Source organism: Balaenoptera ricei, chromosome 5 (assembly GCF_028023285.1).
Source record: "Balaenoptera ricei isolate mBalRic1 chromosome 5, mBalRic1.hap2, whole genome shotgun sequence".
NCBI classification, from domain to species: domain Eukaryota; kingdom Metazoa; phylum Chordata; class Mammalia; order Artiodactyla; family Balaenopteridae; genus Balaenoptera; species Balaenoptera ricei.
In genome coordinates, this window is record NC_082643.1 from 83,944,621 (window position 1) to 83,967,293 (window position 22,673).

The following is a 22,673-nucleotide window of genomic DNA, read 5'->3' on the forward strand; positions in this document are numbered from 1 at the left end:
ATCCTAGCATTCAGTGACCCTGTATTTCTTTTCCCTTATTCTGAAAACATCATCTCTTTACCTGTCAAACATAATGGAACCAAGCAGAACCCTGAAGGGCCCCTCCCGCCCAAGTACAAAACTGAGCAGTTAATGATTAGGACAACAGAGTCACAGACTCAGTGTCTGATGCACATTCCTGAGTTGTTTTACAGATACTGTAACTGCCACCAGAGGGGAAAAAAGCTAACTGCATGATGACCAGACTGTAACCATGACATAAGCTGCTCCAACTTTAGCAGTACTGAATCTATGGCTAGCACAATTCCAAGAACTGGCTTCAAGAGAATGGGATTAACATTATTGCTCGTAATAATCTATATCTTTGTGGGCATCAAAATAATTGTAGCTTGCTTGTATATGTAAGCACACAACTAAAGTTGTCAGCAAAGAGATGCTACAGACCCATGTTGACATCTTCCACTCTGAGAATACAGTGCCCTATGTCAGCATGAAGAAGTTACAGAAGATGGACTTTTGCCCCTAATCCTATAGAAATGGAATGATGTTCTGTCAAGTGGAGATTTGTAAGCAGTTTTTGGTAGGAACGAGCTCTCTGCAGGAGGCACCCTTTTGTCTTAACCTTAAACTGGCACGCCATTCTTTACTCATCTCTGGCCCAAGCACACCTTTAAAATCTTTTAATCACACAATACTTTGCCTAACTTGTCAGTTCTTTCTGTAGATCAAAGAAGTAGAAATGAACATTAAGTAACAAACAGATGACCAGATCCCTTCCCTAGCTTCCCCTTCAGTAGTCTTGCAAACTTTGTGACCAAACTGTGTGAAAAAGATAACATCTAGAGGAAGATCACAAGAAGTCAAGAAGCCTGCACACAGTGGGGGGATGGCGATGACTCTGGCCCCCTATCTCAATGATTAACTGAGATTACTTCCCTCCTTCCCTTTAAGAGTTCCATGGTTGAGCCGAATCTTTGGAGGTGGTTTTGGGGGGATGCTGAGTCCACCATCTCCCCAGATTTCCACAATCTGATTAAAGGAACCTTTCCTTTGCTTCCAACATTTGTGAGTATTGATTTTGTAAGCGGCGAGCAGCAGGCCCCGATTCATTTAATAATAACAGTAATAGGCACTACGAAAATACACCTGATTCTGTTTGATGCAGGAAGTTCCATCTCTTCCCTGAATTAAGGCATGGAGACCATCAATAAATCAAACATTTCTAAAGAGTGAACCAAGAAACACATATCAATTTATTTTGAACTTTGATATTCTTCTCTATGCTAGTAACATTATGAATGCCATTCAGAAACATCCTGCAGAGTCTATGAGGATTTGTTTTAGTCCAAAGAAAGAGAATAAATGAGTTGGAAGATGTGAGGTCATAAATATCAATAACTGCAAGATTACTATTGATTATCAATACTCAATATTATGGATTATCAATGTCTATGCTACCCATCACCAATGTCTATTGTTTTTTCTCCTAAATATTTCTTGAATCTCTTTCTTTCATTTATTAGTTTTATTAAACTAGGATCATCTGTGGACTGCATTTCACTATGTCCTAGTACTCCAACTGTTAGTCTGATCACCCTCATATCCATCACACATGGCACTACCAGACTCTTGTCACTGAAGTAAGAGCCTAAAAATGGACTTCTGGTTAAAATGTTTTAGAAAATGCCCCCCCACCACCCCGCAAACACACACTGAAAAGAAGGAAGCCTAGTCTCTGTGGCAGGGAATATGTAGACCTTTGTCAACTTTTCCAGACTCTTTGCCTTGTGACACTAAGCTATCAGAGCTCATCCTGGAGTTTGTATGTATCAGTTCCACTCAAACTACGTGACAGGTACATAAGGGGAGTGAGATGAATTGCATGCTTAGGGAGAAAACTACAATGCCCACTCAATAATTTGAAGTCTCTGGCTTTTGATCTTTACTTTCCCACTTAATAATTGGGTGGTCTGGTGCAAGTTATTTCACTGAAGTGAACTTCTGTTGAGAGAGAGAGGGACAGAGAGAGAAGAGTAGAGAGAAGATTAAATGAGCCAGGGAGATTAAGGTGGTTAACCACACATTTAGGGTATCCACTCTCTAAAAAATGAGGTAGTTATTTCACAGAAGATGGTGCTGTGGCAAAGCACCTGCTCTAAAAGGGAGAGCACAGACTGATATAGATGTGCATGGTATTAATATGAATGATAAAAACAAGTTAATATATTACAGCAATAACATTTTGAGTTGGAGATTTTAATGCTTATTCAAATATTAATTTCTCCTTTATGTCACAATGTGTGTAGTTGTTTCGAATACTGGTGTTTCTATTATAACACAGCAGGAAAAACAACAGTGTATATTTTAAAAATGGCAGCTCTGTGTCGGGGACACAACATTGCATGAATATTTTCTCTAAAACTCTGAAAGCGAAATGTTGGCTAAATATCCTAAGTTTTCTATGTTTGCAACAGACATCTGAATTTTGGAAACATCTGATTTGTTATTGCCATCTGACGAAAAATACAGATGGATGAAAATTTTGTCTCTTACCTGGAAGTTATGAAAATTTCCTAAAGCAGGAGGGCAAACACTAATGCTTCCTGATAAGCTCACCCACCTCAATTCACAGCTTTTCCTCAATGATTCTACTGTTATCTAACTCTGGCATATGTCCAGCTTGTTACAGCTGTGTTTGTGAAATCACCTCTGGGTTTGCGGATTGGTTTCTTTCCAAGACCTGTAATCAATGATCCTATCTTTCTATTTAGAGTTAAGTATGACTTGTAGGTGCCACTGATGGAAATGTTCAAAAAGTCAGATGTGACTCTGGTAACGGATTAAACATTATCTTTAATTAATGGATCTGTGAAAAGAAAAGAAAATCCAAAACTACAAGTTCTTCATATCCTAGACATAGGCAACTTGACATTTTCATTGACATCCCTTCGTTTTGTCTTTTTTTTAGAATGATGCCTTCCCTTTATCTTTTAAATTAAACAATGTATAATGTTCATTGAAGAACAAAATCATATCGCTGTGAAAGTCATGTTCAAAGGTGTACTGCAGAATGTTAAGTGTAGGCAAAGAAATTTGTTAAGGTGGACCAAACCAGTTCACAAAACTTGTATGTTTTGGGTCTTTGTGAAATGTTATCAGAAACTTGTAATACATTATTTCATTTTTTCCTATTTAAATAAGTTGTAATTAACACTGTGAATTTCTCTTTAAGGCACGCTTTTAAAAAATGTGTTTTAATATATGGACTGAGTTTGGTGTCTTAATTGATGACAACCTGAAGTATTTCAGCTGATATACTTGTACAATAATATGTTTATTTCATGAAAATTAGTGTATGGACTAACATGTTTGTTTGAAAATGTATGTTTGTACATATATCATTACTAAACATGTTTAAATTATAAAGCCATCTATATGTGCACACAGCTCTCTCTATATATGTATATATAGAGAGAAAAATATATATGTGTATATTTAGTAATTATATATGAAAGATAAGGCATTTTATTTCCTTAAAATCATCCTCACATAGTTTAATAAATATTAATTTAACATTATTCTTATTTCCAAGGAGATAAAGACTTAAAATTAACAATATGCATTTTGAGTTTGCATTTATGCTCTTTAACTGAAAAACATAATTTGGTAGTGTGTTCTTGGCTGGACAGTTTAAAATTAGTTTAGAACTACTAAACTACTTTGCTGTTTAATTTGTTGCAGATGTGTTCAGACTCAGGTAGCAGGAGCAGAAATAAAGTAAAATTGCCAGATTCAAGGGACATGAGGTTGTATAATTAATAGAATAGAATATGTGCTATATGAGAGGTAGAACAGGGGAAAACAGTGAATCTCAAGGTTTAAGTTTGAGAACACAATGGTAACATTTGTTGAAATAAGTGACAAGGAAGATGAGCAGATTACTCTAGTCAAAAAAGATGACCTTGATGTTAAAGACATTGATATTACCTATTGGACATCCAGTGAGAAATGTAGAATAAAAAGTTGACTCTCTAAGTTAGAATCTGAAGTGGATGGTCTTAGTTGGAGATTTATTTTGGGGGATAATCTGTGTATAGCATATAACTGTAGTCAGGAGAGTAAATGAGAGCACTCAGGGAGAGTATACAGAGTAAGAAGAGAAGAAGAAACTAAATTAGAACCCAGAGGACTGACAACATGTAAGAACATTACCAGGAAACTAATTCAGCACCCCTGTTGGCTATAACATTACTGAAATATGGCAGAAGGCGTGCTCTTGGATAATCATACTATCTCTTGTCAAATGAGCAAGATAAACTGACATATTGTGAGACCAAATGACAGTGATTAAGTAGTGACCATTCACTGAAACGCTTGATCCAATTACTTACTGTATACAAGGGGTAGAGTGACCTTTCGCATGAGATGATCTATGGTAGAATGGCCTACATTTGAAAGATTTCTTTTCTTTAAACTTGACAGAGATGAAGGAAAGATTTCAATACTTTAAAAAGTAGAGTTTGCTATTAGACATAAAATAGCTGCTGATCAGAGGAACTGAGATTCTATACTTTTAAAAGACGGTAAATTAATGAAATGCTCTTATTCTGATCCACAGAATTCAGTCACTTAGATGCGTCAATTACTTGGCTGGTATTTTCTGAGGAAGAATAGATCTTACCTTATTTTTTACCATGTCTTCTTTGCTTTTTTAAACAAATATTTATTATTCCAGGCATTATGCTAGGTCCTGGGGATGAACAGATGGATAATAAAGGTTCCTAATATTCGTGATAACTGTCTAGCCAAAGAGACGTAAATGTGTATAGCTAAATTAAATTGCAGTGTGGCACATTCTATAATAAAGATGTGTAAGATTGTTTTATTGCAAGAATAAACTCCTTGAGAGTAGGGATTGGTCTATTCATCACTGCATTCTCAGCAATAAGCATAATGCCTGTGTAGGTACTTAATAATTAGTAATATCTTTATATCCCATCTTGCTCAAATAACTATTAAATTCAATTTAGAAGGGTACTTATAACAAAATAGCATAAAACAAAAGTGGTACAATAGAAGAGTGGAGAAAAGGGATATAAAATGAATATAGAAGTGACACCAGCTTTGAAACACTTTAATGACCTTTGACTCCACACTTTATTCTCTATGTAAACAAATGCATTACTAAAAGGGATTATGTTATCACTTGGGAGGTAACATTTGAGAAAGCATTTGAAGAAAGAATCGATGTTTTTCAGGTGAAGAAGTGATAAGGGCACTTCAGGCAGAAAGAATTTCACTTTGAACAGATGCAGGTAAATGGAATGGAGCGGATGGTCAAAGGCCAAGAATAAAGAGATACATTAGGACAAGATTAAGGAGATCTCATGTACATGGGAAAAGAATCTGTCATTGTTATGAGCTGAATTGCATCTTCCCAAAATTCATGTTGAAGTCATAACTCCTGGTATCTCAGAATGTGACTGTATTTGGAAATAAAGTCTTTAAAGAGGTAATTAAGGTGAAGCAAGGTCATACAGGTGGGCTCTAATCCAATATGACTGGTGTCCTTATAAGAAGAGGAGGTTAGGACATAGACAACACATAGACTAAGAGACAACCAAGTGAGGACACACCTAGAAGGCAGTCATCTTCAAACCAAGGAGAGAGCCTTAGAAAAAAAACAAACCTGCTGACAACTTGATCTTGGGCTTCTAGCCTCTGGAGCTATACATTTCTGAACATGAATTTCTGTTGTTTCATCTACCTAGTGTGTGGTATTTTGTTATGGCAGCCTTAGTAAACAAATATAATTTCCAAGGTAATGGAGCTTTCAGCAGACATAGTTTTATGAAGATTAATTGCAGAGACAACATGGAATATGGGCTAGAGTAAAGAGAGACTGAGAAGGATGCCTGAGTGTAGGGTAAAAAATAAAGTCCTAAACTAAACTCATTTCCATTCCAATGAGAATAGAAAGGAGAAGTCAGATTTCAGAATTATTTCTGAGGTGTATTAATTGCCTGAAAAGTTTGGTAGAGACAGGTTTCAGTAACAAGGAAGCATTACTTCATCGATTCTAAATTGCAATACTGAGCTGAAGGTATTAACCAATGCCAGAAATAACTGAGTTTAAATGACGTATTTTTCAATTTGAAAGTCAGTTTAGTTTTGAATATGTGTGTCTGTTTGTGTTATAAGGAATGTAGTAATGAGATCAGTTTTTGATATATTGAGCTATGGAGTCTTTCAGACATTTTCTTAAACTTCTTCAACTAAATATAAAATAAGGGCCCTAAGCTCGGAAAAATTGTCCTATTTAACATTATGATCAAAATGCCTGCTTGAAACGAAAGATACACACTCCATAAATTTGCGGCTGGCCCTATGTGTTTAGAAGACATCCACAAGTTCTTCCCTCTTCACAAATACCTAGGTCTAGTATCATCTTCTTCGACTTGACTTTTCTCACAGTTTGACATACTCCAGGAACAATACTTACTCCATGCTCCAGGAACAATAAAAGATTGCACTATTATCACCCCAAAAGTCACTGTTAAAATGAACGAGTGAGTCTCTTATGAGCAGACTGCTATCTCTCCTGCCATCTTTTTGCACAATCAGCTCTGTTAATTTTTTTCTTTAAAACATAGGAAAGGATCATATAGAGCAATGGGGTTTCAGTGTTTTTGTCTACAAAACAAAACAAAACAAAACAATCTTCCAAAGAAAATGTTGACTGGCTTGCATCAATAGTACCAAGAAGTGCTTTGCTTGACATAAAGGAAGCACTCAGTAAAGGTTTATTAAATTAATTCAGTATACTCTTGACCTTGCACTCAAAGCACTTAGGCAAAAGAAAATGGGTGATTCCCTGAATAGACAATTTTATGTCTCTAAGAAAGAATAAGGTTATGGAAACCTAATTATTTTCTATCCTTGACAGAAATACTATCGGATAAAGAATGTATCGCTCTTTAAGCCCACTCTTAGATATTAGTGACCGTAATGCAAAGGCTGTAGAAAATTCCAAAGAAAGTGTTTATAGAATAACATAGTTTCTAAGTATTCCTTTCCTAAAATCACACTGTTGACACTACTGTCAGGAAACAATATCTTAGAAGGGAACTCTGAGATGTCCCTCAAAATGTGCATTTAGAAAGAAAAATTCACCCTTTATAAATTAACATATAAATATGCCTATCTTGCATAATAAAGCTTAGAAATGGGGGAAAAAATACTGGAAATCTCATTGGTGAATATGCAGAGTCAAAAGGGAATAAGGTAGTTTTATAAATCTGTCAGGAACAAATACAATCCAAGAAATGTTCCAAGAAAACTGAGAACAGAGAAAAGATAATTAAATCTGTAGATTCCATGAAAGGTCGTAGAACCTAGGACATAATTAAAAGTTTTAAAATACCTTTGTTTCGATGTTGAGTTTTATGTACCTCTATGTTCTTGTGAAAATTCTTTTTAAATGTAGACCTTCTATGATAAGCATGGAAATATGAAAAAAAAAGGAGTTAAGATAAAATTCTGTTTTCTCGGTATTTTTTTATTAAAGAATTTGAAGAAATCAGAGTTCAGAGTAAGGAGATTATCTAAAGGAATTAACATCTACTACTTCATTCACCTACAAGAACTGTAGATGATGAGTCAGGCCAGCAAAGACAGCCATGGAAAAACACTGCTCCATGAGCATAGCTCCTAAAAGGAAATCAAGGGGAGGCTAATGAGAGTAAAGCAGCAGGCCTAATGAGAAATGTAATATCTTTCCCGTACACTCCTTTCTGTTCTGGTTTTGTTTTAATGGGAAACTGTGGGGGAAGTCTAAATCTATTTATGGAAGGCAGACACTTGGTTTGAGGAATCTAATGAAATCGAGTACATAGAGAAGATGGGAAAAGTTTCGAAAGGGATGACATTAGGAAATCCATTTGGACAAACACACTTTGGAAGACCCAGTAGTTCTGGGAAATGATTTGCAAGATTGAATCAAAACATTTTAATTATAGTTATATTATGGTCTTGGCTTAATTTTTCCTGAGAAAATGAACAATTATGTGATTTTGAACATTCTAATTTTTCCACAGAAACTGGATAAAGGCTTCCTTCAAATTATTTCCTTCATCCACCAACACTGACTTTAGCAAAGCAATGTCAAAAGTATGGCTAAATTTTATACATATGAACAATATTTCTAAATATAGATTATCCTAATGAAGCCACAAAGGAATCTTGCTGTAAAACAGCGACAGGGTTTTAAAAACTGCCTCAAAATGCAATGGGGCCTTAAAAACTGCTTCAAAATAGGAACATCTTACTATAGATTTAAATTGGTATCAAAGATATCATCTGTATGAACTTATAGTAATAAAAATTATAAAAAACTATCTGTATGGTGTAACCTATTACATTTAACAGAGTATTTTGTCTAACTTGACAATGATCATTCTCGCAAATTCAAGAATAGAATTCTCTCATTTAGTAAGAAAGGGTTACAAACTACAATTTACAACTTCCCGTTTCACTACATAATATAAAATGTTCAAAAACACTGTAAAAATGTTTAAGGGAGTACACAATAATTACATAGCCATGACTTTAAAATTAAGTTCTTATTTTAAAGGTGTAAAGTTATACTTGTTGTTGCATTATTCTAGACACTAATTTCAATTCTTATTCTATATTATACAAATCAAAAATATTTATTGTTAGAACTCAGCGAGAATGGCTCGATCAGGATATAAACATAATTTTTCAGGTGATTCTAAATCTGGACAAGTTAACAAAGAGAAGAGAGCAAAAATAATGTAATACAACTGCACCAAAACAGGGTAGAAATGCAGAAAAGTTTGTACGAACTCAGAGTCAGCTTGTAAAAATGCAAAACACATAAAGCTCCTGGGAAAAAAAAATCTAGCACATTCAAGGGGCAGATAAAACTTGTATTCAGTACCAAAAGGGACCCAGGGTGATAAAAGAAGGCAAATTATATACAAGTTTGCAACGCAAGGTGGCAACAGAAATGACCAAGTTATTTTGTGATCTCTAGAAGTAAAAATCACGTTCAAGATCATGGATGTGTGATAACTCTTCCTCTAACACAACTAGAAAAAAATAATTTTCAAACATTGACTGTACTTTCAATTAAAAATTATGGTAAAATAGTTGTAGATTCCAATAGGTCATCAGAAGTTATCAGGTACATTAACAAAGCATTTATAAGAGAACGTAGAAAATCTGATCATACTAAGTTAGGATAGGTTACATTCATTTTTCGATTTCTGGAACACATTTGAGGGAAATTAAGTATCATACAATCAAGAATAACTTTACATGGAGCAAAGTTAAGAAGAGAGGCCTGAAATTACAGAAGAAAATGAAATTGGTAATTAGAATTTGCCAAGTTACACAACAGGTTTCCAAAGGATGTAGAGTAAGTTTCATTATAATTTTAGAAACAGTATTTCTCCTGGCATTTCTACTTTTGCACAGTAGAAAGGTCCATTTTTTCCTTAGGTCAATACTAAATGTGATTTCATAGAGTTCTCATTTTTGAGAATCCCACAAACGAGACTAGAATTTATAATTAGGTTATAATCATCCAAGAATCATCCAAAAAGTGATTTGATGATTAGATTTTCCCTGTTTCTTTAGGAGGTCAGATAGTAAATTTATTCTTACTTGTATTTTATTGTATCTTTTAGTCTTTTACAAAATGATATTCTCCCTACTCCTGGAAACTTCCATGAATTTAAGAGTGATTGTAGAAATAGGAGGAGTTTTCTATGTAGAATGACAAAGTATACTGGGCAAGATCAGACACTCCATGATAAGCTATTAATTCTTTGACAGTCAAAAGCCCTGACAAAATTCATTACTGTAGAAATTATAATACCTAAAGTTTTATTCACTGACACTATAAACAAATATAGATAGATTAAAAAACATTGATATGGGTTTCCCCCTGGATTACAAAGATAATATGAAAAGAGAAGTAGAATCACATAACAAATACAGATTCTACAAACTTACATTCAAGGACAATTCAGCATCAGGATAAGGTATCACTCTAGAGTTATAAGTTTTAGTCCAAAAACCAGATTATAGCCCCAGGGTGAGATTCCAAAAATCCCACCCAAAGTCTAGGGGCAGAAACCTGAAAGTGACACTGAAATCTAAGAATTTTGAAGATGACTTTGGTTTGGATGACTGCTGTGGTGATTTGGGGGTGTGAATACATATCAGGTTTAAGATTTCTCTGAGGTTTACCCTCTGAAATATCCCCAAGGCCTTTAACACTGCTGTTCACAGGCACATCACAGGGGACCAAAGACAGAGTAAAGAGTTCCTGTTTCAGTCCTTCATCATTCCTTCATCATCATCCATATGATGGATGTGCCCTTCCATTTTTAAAGGAGACAAAATTTTTTTTTAATTTATGAAAGTATTTTACTGGACTTTTCATCACTTTATTTCCAAAAAGAAAATTATATAATGTAAAGCACCATGATTTTTGAACCATGAAGTTCTCTAAATACTATTTAATCTGATTTGATGGTATGAAGCTCAAGGAAAAAAAATAATCTGCTTGAAGTTATTAAGTATTTTTTTCAGTTAATGAAAGAAGCTGTTTCAACCAGATATTTTTCATTTTCATGTTTAACAATAGCGTTAGAAAGGTTTTTAGGTTTTGTTCTTGTTGCTTATTTGATTCTTTTTGAAAAAAATGTTTTCTCATAAACAAAATATTCATATCTGCTTTCTAAAGCTACTATTGTGGATCATGGGGAATAAAATGAACACATGTATTATAGTAGTAAGGATTTAGAAATCTGGAGAACTGTATAAACAAATCTCTAATTTAGCTTCTTGTACCTCTGAAGCTGGCTTTGGCACTCTGAGTAACTAACTAATCTGTTGTAGGGAAGCAGAGCGAAGATCATTCTTACTCCTCTCAAAAACTCGTTTCGGTAAAAATTATGTTGTCATGAGCCAATTGTGAGTTCTTTAAGGTCAGAGATTAACTTTTATTCACTTTTTTAATCCTTAACATCAAAAGCCAAACCTAATGCCTGATACATGGTCAGGACTGAGAAATGAATTTTAATCAGTTTGCTGAAAGAGAGTTTGGGAAATTGAATTCATTGAAATTGATTAAATGTTTTATTGTACTTTTAACTGCATCTTTCAAAGTGAGCTACATACCACTGCCTATTTAAACCAAGTCAAACTGATTTAAAAAACTGTTTGTTTCTTGACTACTGCATTAGAATATGCACACTTGTCAAATATGGATTTGTTAAAGAACTTAATAGTGAAACTGGCGTATGCCAATATTCAAAAACCAATTTAGAGATATTTATACTTTCTTATTTCATTAAATGAAATGTTTTTTTGTTTCCATCAAGAATACTTATTGAACAGGACACCCCATTGGACACTGGAATTAATTAGCAAATATGTAGAAAAAATTATGTTACGTGGGCAAAGGATAGTGTGATTTGATGCCTATGAATGGCATTTGTTCTGATTTCATGGTTTACAACAGGTTTGCTTATTTGTATTGATAGAAGATATTTTTTAATCAACAACAATAAATTACTATGTAATTAAACATCTTCTTTTGCCTTTCTACTACAACCCAAGACATAGTTAGTTCCTTTGTTTATGGTATTTCAGTCTAAATTAAAAGAGAAATTATACCTAAATATAACTGTTAACAAATGAATAAAATGCTTGGGTTAGGAGGAAAATGTGTGGTCCTGGAGGTGGAATAATCTGCTGTTTTTCAGGTTGTCTGCCAAGGGTTAGTGGGGACATACATTCAGTCTCTGCTCTACTTATTCGGCTTATAAGGAGGTACTTTATTTCAGAAGAGATTCATTATTGTAATTCATACAGATGTGTGAATAGGCTGACATTGGTCCTGAGATTCTGAAGACCCATGCAAAATTTTTAAAGAGAAAACCCAAATCCTTGGTGAGTTATGTCTACTTTTACCCTATTCTCTTTTCTTCCCCACATACTATTTTTTTCAAGGAAAGGTTTTATCCTAGTTTTAATTCAGATAATATGGTAAATTATCTTTTTCTCCACCCCACTCTAAATCTTTTCAAGGAGAGAAAAATCTAAGTGTTTCCTGTAAAAACTTATCTCAGTGATTGTGTGGAAGGTTTATTTCCAGGAAAACAGAATGACTAAGCATAAAGCAACTGTTTCTTTGATTGGTTTAAAATGTATGATTCCTGAATTTCCATGGGTCTCTGTTGACAATCACATGGCAGAATAAATCAGTAAATGAACAATGCTTATTTTTCAACATTCTCTGTACAATTCTGAATCCCAAAATTAAGTCCTACGTTCTGCTTTCCTTCTTATACTAAGTATTCCTGAAAGAGGAAATCTTTCAGGGCACTTAAAGTATTTATCACTTTGTTACTCTTCTCAGATTCTCTCTCAATCTCTGCCACATTTTCCATAAATGAATATGCCCAGTATTGGACTTAGACTTCTGAGTGTAGATGAAAACAGATTAACACTCACCCTGGTCTTTCTCACCTTCTGAGATGGCTCACACTCTGTCTGTGGAGCGTGTTTCTCTCTAAATAAATCCATTTTGGGACTTCCCTGGTGGTGCAGAGGTTAAGAATTTGCCTGCCAATGCAGGGGACATGGGTTCAATCCCTAGTCCAGGAAGATCCCACATGCCGTGGAGCAATTAAGCCTGTGTGCCACAACTACTGAACTGAGCCTGTCTACACGCCACAACTACTGAAGCCTGCACGCCCCTAAAGCCTGCTCACTGCAACTACTGAGCCCACATGCCACAACTACTGAAGCCTGCATGCTCTAGGGCCGACATGCCACAACTACTGAACCCACGTGCTACAACTACTGAAGCCCATAGAGCTAGAGCCCATGCTCCACAACAAGAGAAGCCACCACAATGAGAAACCCGTGCATCACAACGAAGAGTAGCCCCCACTCGCCACAACTAGAAAAAGTCCGCTTGCAGCAATAAAGACCCAACGCAGCCCAAAGAGAAATAAATGAATTAAATAAATAAATAAATCCACTTCTTACCCAAAAAACAAACAAACAAAAAATCACCCTGATATTTTGTTCATTTTCTCCCCATTTCAGTTTACTGAACCCATTTACTCACCACAGTTTCTCATAACCTTTATGTGAAAATTCAAAACAATATTATATTGCATTGCTCTTCATTCAACCTACTCAGAGCAATGAAAAAAGGCTCCCCTTTAAATAACCGTTGCTGTCAGCTAAGACGCACGGTGAGAGTAAAAGCACTTCAACATAGGTAACCAAATACAATGAATAATACATTATTCTGAATAATGACTTAGCATGATGTAACCAGTTATAATGGCAAGAAAATGTGTGCATACTGTGTACTGTAAGTTAATCAAAACATAAAATTGCAACAAAGTAGCTGAGAGTAAAATAGTTAATATACAATACAGCATATATGACTTAATTGACATAAATTGCTACAGACTTCAAAATGAATCTCTTTATTCACACATTTTACAAGAGGTTATTTTGTGATTCACATGCTAAAAATATGACAACAGTTGTTATATACAAACCATTCTTATGGTGTTCATATACATAGGCATAGTAACTCAACATCATCTCTTTACTTTAAATACACTTTTTTCTTAAAATACCAACGTGTTTTTTCCCTGAGGCTCTCATGTCTGATACAATTGGTGCTGCCTAGAAATGTGCCTATAAGTGGCATATGATTTTAAATGTACAGAATCAAATATAGTTTAGGTAATGTGGTCAGATACATGCTGCACAGTATCTGTTTATAAAGGTGAAACACAGAGACCTTCAAGATGGCGGAAGAGTAAGACATGGAGATCACCTTTCCCCCCACAAATACATCAGAAATACATCTACATGTGGAACAACTCCTACAGAATACCTACTGAACGCTGGCAGAAGATCTCAGACCTCCCAAAAGGCAAGAAACTCCCCACCTACCTGAGTAGGGCAAAAGAAAAAAGAAAAAACAGAGACAAAAGAATAGGGACGGGACCTGCACCAGTGGGACGGACCTGTGAAGGAGGAAAGGTTTCCACACACTAGGAAGCTCCTTCACGGGCAGAGATTGTGGGTGTCAGAGGGGGGAAGCTTCAGAGCCACGGAGGAGAGCACAGCAACAGGGGTGTGGAGGGCAAAACAGAGAGATTCCCGCACAGAGGATCACTGCCAACCAGCACTCACCAGCCTGAGAGGCTTGTCTGCTCACCCACCAGGATGGGTGGGGGCTGGGATCTGAGGCTCAGGCTTTGGAGGTCGGATCCCAGGGAGAGGACTGGGGTTGGCTGCGTGAACACAGCCTGAAGGAGGCTAGTGCATCACAGCTAGCCAGGAGGGAGTCCGGGAGAAACTCTGGAACTGCCGAAGAGGCAAGAGACTTTTTCTTGCCTCTGTTTCATGGTGCACGAGGACAGGGGATTCAGAGCACCATGTAAACGAGCTCCAGAGATGGGCGTGAGCCGCAGCTATCAGCACAGTCCCCAGAGATGGGCATGAAATGCTAAGGCTGCTGCTGCAGCCACCAAGAAGCCTGTGTGCAAGCACAGGTTACTAACCACACCTCCCCTCCCGGGAGCCTGAGCAGCCCACCACTGCCAGGGTCCCGTAATCCAGGGACAACTTTCCCAGGAGAACACATGGTGCGCCTCAGACTGGTGCAACGTCACGCCGGCCTCTGCCGCTGCAGGTTCGCCCCACATTCCGTGCCCCTCCCTCCCGTCGGCCTGAGTGAGCCAGAGGCCCTAATCAGCCGCTCCTTTAACCCCGTCCTGTCTGGGCAGGAACAGACACCATTAGGCGACCTACACGCAGAGGCAGGGCAAAATCCAAAGCTGAACCCCAGGAGCTGTGAAAAGAAAGAAGAGAAAGGGAAATCTCCCAGCAGCCTCAGGAGCAGCGGATGAAATCTCCAAAATTAACTTGATGTACCCTGCATTTGTGGAATACCTGAATAGAAAACGAATCATCCCAAATTGATGCAGTAGACTTCGGGAGCAATGATATATATTTCTTTCCTTTTCCTCTTTTTGTGAGGGTGTATGTAAATGCTTCTGTGTGTAACTTTGTCTGTATAGCTCTGCTTTTACCATTTGTCCTAGGGTTCTGTCTGTCCGTTTGTTCATTTGTTTGTTTGTTTGTTTTAATATAATTTTAGCGCTTTTTACCATTGGTGGATTTGTTTTTTGCTTTGGTTGCTCTCCTGTTTCTTCTTTGTTTCTTTATTATTACTTTTTAATTGTTTTATTTAAAAATTTAAAAAAATTTTTTATTTTAATAACTTTATTTATTTACTTTCCTTCCTTCTCTCTTTTTTTCTCCCATTTATTCTGAGCCATGTGTTTGACAGGATCTTGGTGCTCCGGTCGGCTATCAGGCCTGTGCCTCTGCGGTGGGAGAGCCGAGTTCAGGACATTGGTCCACCAGAGACGTCCCAGCTCCACGTAATATCAAATGGCAAAAATCTCCCACAGATCTCCATCTCAACACAAAGACCCAGCTCCACTCAATGACCAGCAAGCTACAGTGCTGGACACCCTATATCAAACAACTAGCAAGACAGGAACAAAACCCCACCCACTAGCACAAAGTCTGCCGAAAACCATAATAACATCACAAACACCCCCAAACACACCACCGGACGTGGACCTGCCTACTAGGAAGATAAGATCCAGCCTCATTCATCAGAACACAGGCACTAGTCCCCTCCAACAGGAAGCCTACACAACCCACTGAACCAACTTTAGCCACTGTGGGCAGACATGAAAAATTATAGTAAGTAAGAACCTGCAGCCAGTGTAAAGGAGACCCCAAACACAGTAAGTTAAGCAAAATGAGAAGACAGAGAAACACACAGCAGATGAAGGAGCAAGGCAAAAACCCACCAGAACAAGCAAATGAAGAGGAAATAGGCAGTCTACCTGAAAAAGAATTCAGAGTAATGATAGTGCAGATGATACAAAGTCTTGGAAATAGAATGGAGAAAATACAGGAAACGTTTAACAAGGACATAGAAGAAATAAAGAGCAAACAATGATGAACAACACAATAAATGAAATTAAAAATTCTCTAGAAGGAATCAATAGCAGAATAACTGAGGCAGAAGAACGGATAAATGACCTGGAAGACAAAATAGTGGAAATAACTACCAGAGAGCAGAACAAAGAAAAAAGAATGAAAAGAATTGAGGAGAGCCTAGAGACCTGAGGAACAACATTAAACTCACCAACATTCGAATTACAGGGGTCCCAGAAGAAGAAGAGAAAAAGAAAGGGACTGAGAAAATATTTGAAGAGATTATAGTTGAAAACTTCCCTAATATGGGAAAGGAAATAGTCAATCAAGTCCAAGAAGTGCAGAGAGTCCCAAACAGGATAAATCCAAGGAGAAACATGCCAAGACATATATTAATCAAACAATCAAAAATTAAATACAAACAAAAAGTATTAAAAGCAGCAAGGGAAAAACAACAAATAATATACAAGGGAATCCCCATAAGGTTAACAGCTGATCTTTCAGCAGAAACTCTGCAAGCCAGAATGGAGTGGCAGGACATATTTAAAGTAATGTAAGAGAAAAACCTACAAACAAGATTACTCTAGCCAGCAAGGATCTCATTCAGATTCGTCGGAGAAATTGAAACCTTACAGACAAGCAAAAGCTAAGAGAATTCAGCACCACCAAACCAGCTTTACTTCAAATGCTAACGGAACTTCTCTAGGCAGGAAACACAAGAGAAGGAAAAGACCCACAATAACAAACCCTAAACAATTAAGAAAATGGTAATAGGAACATACAGATCGATAACTACCTTAAATATAAATGGATTAATTGCTCCAACCAAAAGACACAGACTGGCTGAATGCATACAAAAACAAGACACGTACATATGCTGTCTACAAGAGACCCATTTCAGACCTAGGGACACATACAGACTGAAAGTGAAGGGAAGGAAAAAGATATTCCATGCAAATAGAAATCAAAAGAAAGCTGGAGTAGCAATTCTCATATCAGACAAAATAGACTTGAAAATAAAGACTATTACAAGAGACAAATAAGGACACTACATAATGATCAAGAGATCAATCCAAGAAGAAGATATAACAATTGTGAATATTTATGTACCCAACAGAGGAGCACCTCAACACATAAGGCAAATGCTAATAGCCATAAAAGGGGAAATCAACAGTAACACAATCATAGTAGGGGATTTTAACACCCCACTTTCACCAATGGACAGATCATCCAGAATGAAAATAAATAAGGAAACACAAGCTTTAAATGATACATTAAACAAGATGGACTTAATTGATATTTATAGGACATTCCATCCAAAAACAACAGAATACACTTTCTTCTCAAATGCTCATGGAACATTCTCCAGGATAGATCATATCTGGGTCACAAATCAAGCCTTGGTAAATTTAAGAAATTTGAAATTTTATCAAGTATCTTTTCTGACCACAACGCTATGAGACTAGATATCAATTACAGAAAAAAATCTGTAAAAAATACAAACACACGGAGGCTAAACAATACATTACTTAACAACGAAGAGTTCACTGAAGAAATCAAAGAGGAAATTAAAAAATACCTAAAAACAAATGACAATGAAAACATGATGACCCAAAACCTATGGGATGCAGCAAAAGCAGTTCTAAGAGGGAAGTTTATAGCAATACAATCCTACATCAAGAAACAAGAAACATCTGAAATAAACAACCTAACATTACACCTAAAGCAATTAGAGAAGGAAGAACAAAAACCCCCCAAATTAGCAGAAGGAATGAAATCATAAAGATCAGATCAGAAATAAATGAAAAAGAAATGAAGGAAACACAGCAAAGATCAATAAAAGTAAAAGCTGGTTCTTTGAGAAGATAAATAAAATTGATAAACCATTAGGTCAATTCATCAAGAAAAGGAAGGAAAGTACTCAAATCAATAGATTTAGAAATGAAAAAGGAGAAGAAACAACTGACACTGCAGAAATACAAAGGATCATGAGCGATTACTACAAGCAACTCTATGCCAATAAAATGGACAATCTGGAAGAAATGGACAAATTCTTAGAAAAGCACACCATCCAAGACTGAACCAGGAAGAAATAGAAAATATGAACAGACCAATCACAAGCACTGAAATTGAAACTGTGATTAAAAATCTTCCACCAAACAAAAGCTCAGGACCAGATGGCTTCACAGGTGAATTCTATCAAACATTTAGAGAAGAGCTAACACCCATCCTTCTCAAACTCTTCCAAAATATAACAGAGGGAGGAACACTCCCAAACTCATTCTACAAGGTCACCATCACCCTGACACCAAAACCAGAAAAAGAGGTCACAAAGGAAGAAAATTACAGGCCAATATCACTGATGAACATAGATGCAAAAATCCTCAACAAAACACTAGCAAACAGAATCCAACAGCACATTAAAAGGATCATACACCATGATCAAGTGGGTTTATCCCAGGAATGCAAGGATTCTCCAATATGCACAAATCAATCAATGTGATACACCATATTAAGAAATTGAAGAATAAAAACCATATGATCATCTCAGTAGACACACAAAAAGCTTTTGACAATATTCAACACCCATTTATGATAAAAACCCTCCAGAAAGTAGGCATAGAGGGAACTTATCTCAACATAATAAAGGCCATATATGACAAACCCACAGCCAAGATTGTCCTCAATGGTGAAAAACTGAAACCATTTCCACTAAGATAAGGAAGAAGACAAGGTTGCCCACTCTCACCAGTATTATTCAACATTGTTTGGGAAATTTTAGCCACAGCAATCAGAGAAGAAAAAGAAACAAAAGGAATCCAAATCGGCAAATAAGAAGTAAAGCTGTCAGTGTCTGCAGATGACATGATACTATACATAGAGAATCCTAAAGATGCTACCAGAAAACTACTAGAGCTAATCAATGAATTTGGTAAAGTAGCAGAATACAAAATTAATGTGCAGAAATCTGTTGCATTCTTATACACTAATGATGAAAAATCTGAAAGAGAAATTAAGGAAGTACTCCCATTTACCACTGCAACAAAAAGAATAAAATACCTAGGAATAAACCTACCTAATGAGACAAAAGACCTGTATGCAGAAAATTATATGACTGATGAAAGAAATTAAAGATGATACAAACAGATGGAGAGATATACCATGTTCTTGGATTCGAAGAATCAACATTGTGAAAATGAGTATACTACCCAAAGCAATCTACAGATTCAATGCAATCCCTAACAAACTACCAATGGAATTTTTCACAGAACTAGAACAAAAAAATTTTGAAATTCATATGGAAACACAAAAGACCCTGAATAGCCAAAGCAAACTGAGAAAGAAAAACAGAGCTGGAGGAATCAGGCTCTTGGACTTCAGACTATACCACAAAGCTACAGTAATCAAGACAGTATGGTACTGGCACAAAAACAGAAATATACAACAATGAAACAGGATAGAAAGCCCAGAGATAAACCCATGCACATATGGTCCCCTTATCTTTGATAAAGGAAGCAAGAACATACAATGGAGAAAAGATGGCTTCTTCAATAAGTGGTGCTGGGAAAACTGGATAGCTACATGTAAAAGAATGAAATTAGAACACTCCCTAACACCATACACAAAAATAAACTCAAGATGGATTAAAGACCTTAATGTAAGACCAAACACTATAAAATTCTTAGAGGAAAACATAGAAAAAACATTCTTTGACATAAACCACAGCAAGATCCTTTTTGACCCACTTCCTAGAGTAATGGAAATAAAAACAAAAATAAACAAATGGGACCTAATGAAACTTAAAAGCTTTTGTACAGCTAAGGAGACTATAAACAAGACAAAAAGACAACCCTCAGAATGGGAGAAAATATTTGCAAATGAAGCAACTGACAAAGGATTAATCTCCAAAATTTACAAGCAGCTCATGAAGCTCAATATCAAAAAAACAAACAACCCAATCCAAAAATGGGCGGAAGACCTAAATAGAGATTTCTCCAAAGATATACAGATTGCCAACAAACACATGAAAGGATGCTCAACATCAGTAATCGTTAGAGAAATGCACATCAAATCTACAATGAGGTATGACCTCACACCAGTCAGAATGGCCATCATCAAAAAATCTGCAAACAATAAATGCTGGAGAGGGTGTGGGGAAATGGGAACCCTCTTGCACTGTTGGTGGGAATGTAAATTGATACAGCCACTATGGAGAACAGTATGGAGGTTCCTTAAAAAACTAAAAATCCAACTACCATATGACCCAGCAATCCCACTACTGGGCATATACCCTGAGAAAACCATAATTCAAAATGAGTTATGTATCACAATGTTCATTGCAGCTCTATTTACAATAGCCAGGACCTGGAAGCAACCTAAGTGTCCATCGACAGATGAATGGATAAAGAAGATGTGACACATATATACAATGGAATATTACTCAGCCATAAAAAGAAATTGAGTTATTTGTAGTGAGGTGGCTGGACCTAGAGTCTGTCATACAAAGTGAAGTAAGTTAGAAAGAGAAAAACAAATACCGTATGCTAACACATATATATGGAATCTAAAAAGAAAAAAAAATTGGTTATGAAGAACCTAGGGGCAGGACGGGAATAAAGATGCAGACCTACTAGAGAATGGCCTTGAGGACATGGGGAGGGGAAGTGTAAGCTGGGACAAAGTGAGAGAGCGGCATGGACATATATACACTACCAAATGTAAAATGGATAGCTAGTCGGAAGCAGCCGCATACCACAGGGAGATCAGCTCGGTGCTTTGTGACCACCTAGAGGGGTGGGATAGGGAGAGTGGGAGGGAGGGAGACGCAAGAGGCAAGAGATATGGGGATATATGTATATGTATAACTGATTCGCTTTGTTATAAAGCAGAAACTAACACACCATTGTAAAGCAATTATACTCCAATAAAGATGTTAAAAATTTTTTAAAAATAAAAAAAATAAGGTTAAACAAATCTAAGAGCAAGGTTTTATGCTATATTGCCTTTTTCCACTTATTTGGGATGACTAAACTCATACCTAAGTATCAATGTGCCATTCATTAGGCTCTTATTTCAAATGCTTCCATTGACATTTAAAATAACCAAGTGGTCAGTTGAGTTCAAGGATTGATACAGATGATTATATGTCAATCGGACAGTAGTAGAATATAGAGTAATGACTTGCTGAGTCAGGGAAATCTGGCATGAAATTGTTGCTGTATGTTTGATAAGCTCTGTCACCCATCGAGAGAGTAAATTAACCATGATTAGCCTTACTTTCTTCAGAAAACTACTCATTCTAAGCATAAAATGTGATAACTCAGGAATTTCCTATAAGGACTGCAGGTAACCATGCAGCTGAAGCTTTCCATCTGGTAAAGTCCTTTTCAGTTTATTGAGGTACTGGACTCCAAAAGGTGTAAATCAAGAGCAACTTTTTTTTTAATCACCATTGTCCTTTTGAACCAGAACAGTTAAAACATCCTTCTTTGCTTTGACTAATGCTTGGGCTGATCCATAGCTTTTCCAGTTACTTTCAAATATTAACATGCAATTTCCTTTTGTAGGTATTACGTAGTGTATTACAGACTAAATATAGTGTTAATTCCCGTTTTCATTCAAAGATTAATGTGTGCTCAGGCCCTGTAGCAATGCCCAGTCATGGTAATCCAAAATCCTTACTGTAATTCTGCTCTCTATGATTGAGACAAAGTCATGTCACTTCTGCTTTTTTCCTCAGTTCATCTAACCTCACTCCAAGGAAAATGGAGGCCACAGGCCTCTCTTGGATTGCTCTTGGATCATTATTCCTGAAAATCATAAAGGAAGGTCTCAGAATTTTTAATTCCTTTACAGAATTTCTTCCCACCCTTGGGTAGCAAAACTCATTACCTAAGTTATAAACAGATAAACAAACTTTGCACTCTACATGCAATTCCACAGCTATAGTTCAGTCCCCTAAACTTGGTAGCTTATTTTTATAGTTGAGATACCCAATTATTTCTTATACTAAAATATCTCATTTCTTATTTCCTAATAGTCATCAGCACCCCCAATTTTCCATATGCATGATGTAACTGGCATTTCATGGAAATGTATATGACTCAAAGAAACAACACGTTCAACAATTTTCTGCTGCAAATGCCCAAGTAATCAAACTGAATTCTTGATATGCCAGTGAAACCAGAAAATTGTTCTCTCTCTTTCAAAAAAATTGATTTACAAGTTTATCTTCTTTTTTTTTTTTTGGTCAAATAGTATGTTAACTCTGAAATTCCTAATTATCTCTTTTATATTTCATTCTCTCTTACCATGACAACACATCCTCTCTCTCCCACCAGAAAATCTGACACTTTTACAGGAAATAATGCTGTTTCTTCTGACACAGACACTCCCTTTCCATTTCCATTGGCTAACTTCCTCACTGTCTGAAGGGCAATATTGTGTATTTGCTAAAAACAAGAAGTCTGGATTCAAACTGCCAAAATTAGGCTCCTACCTCTGTTTATAAACCAGCTGGGTAAATGTGGGCAAGTTACTTTACTTTCCTGTGCCTCAGTTTCACAGGTTGTCAGCAATTA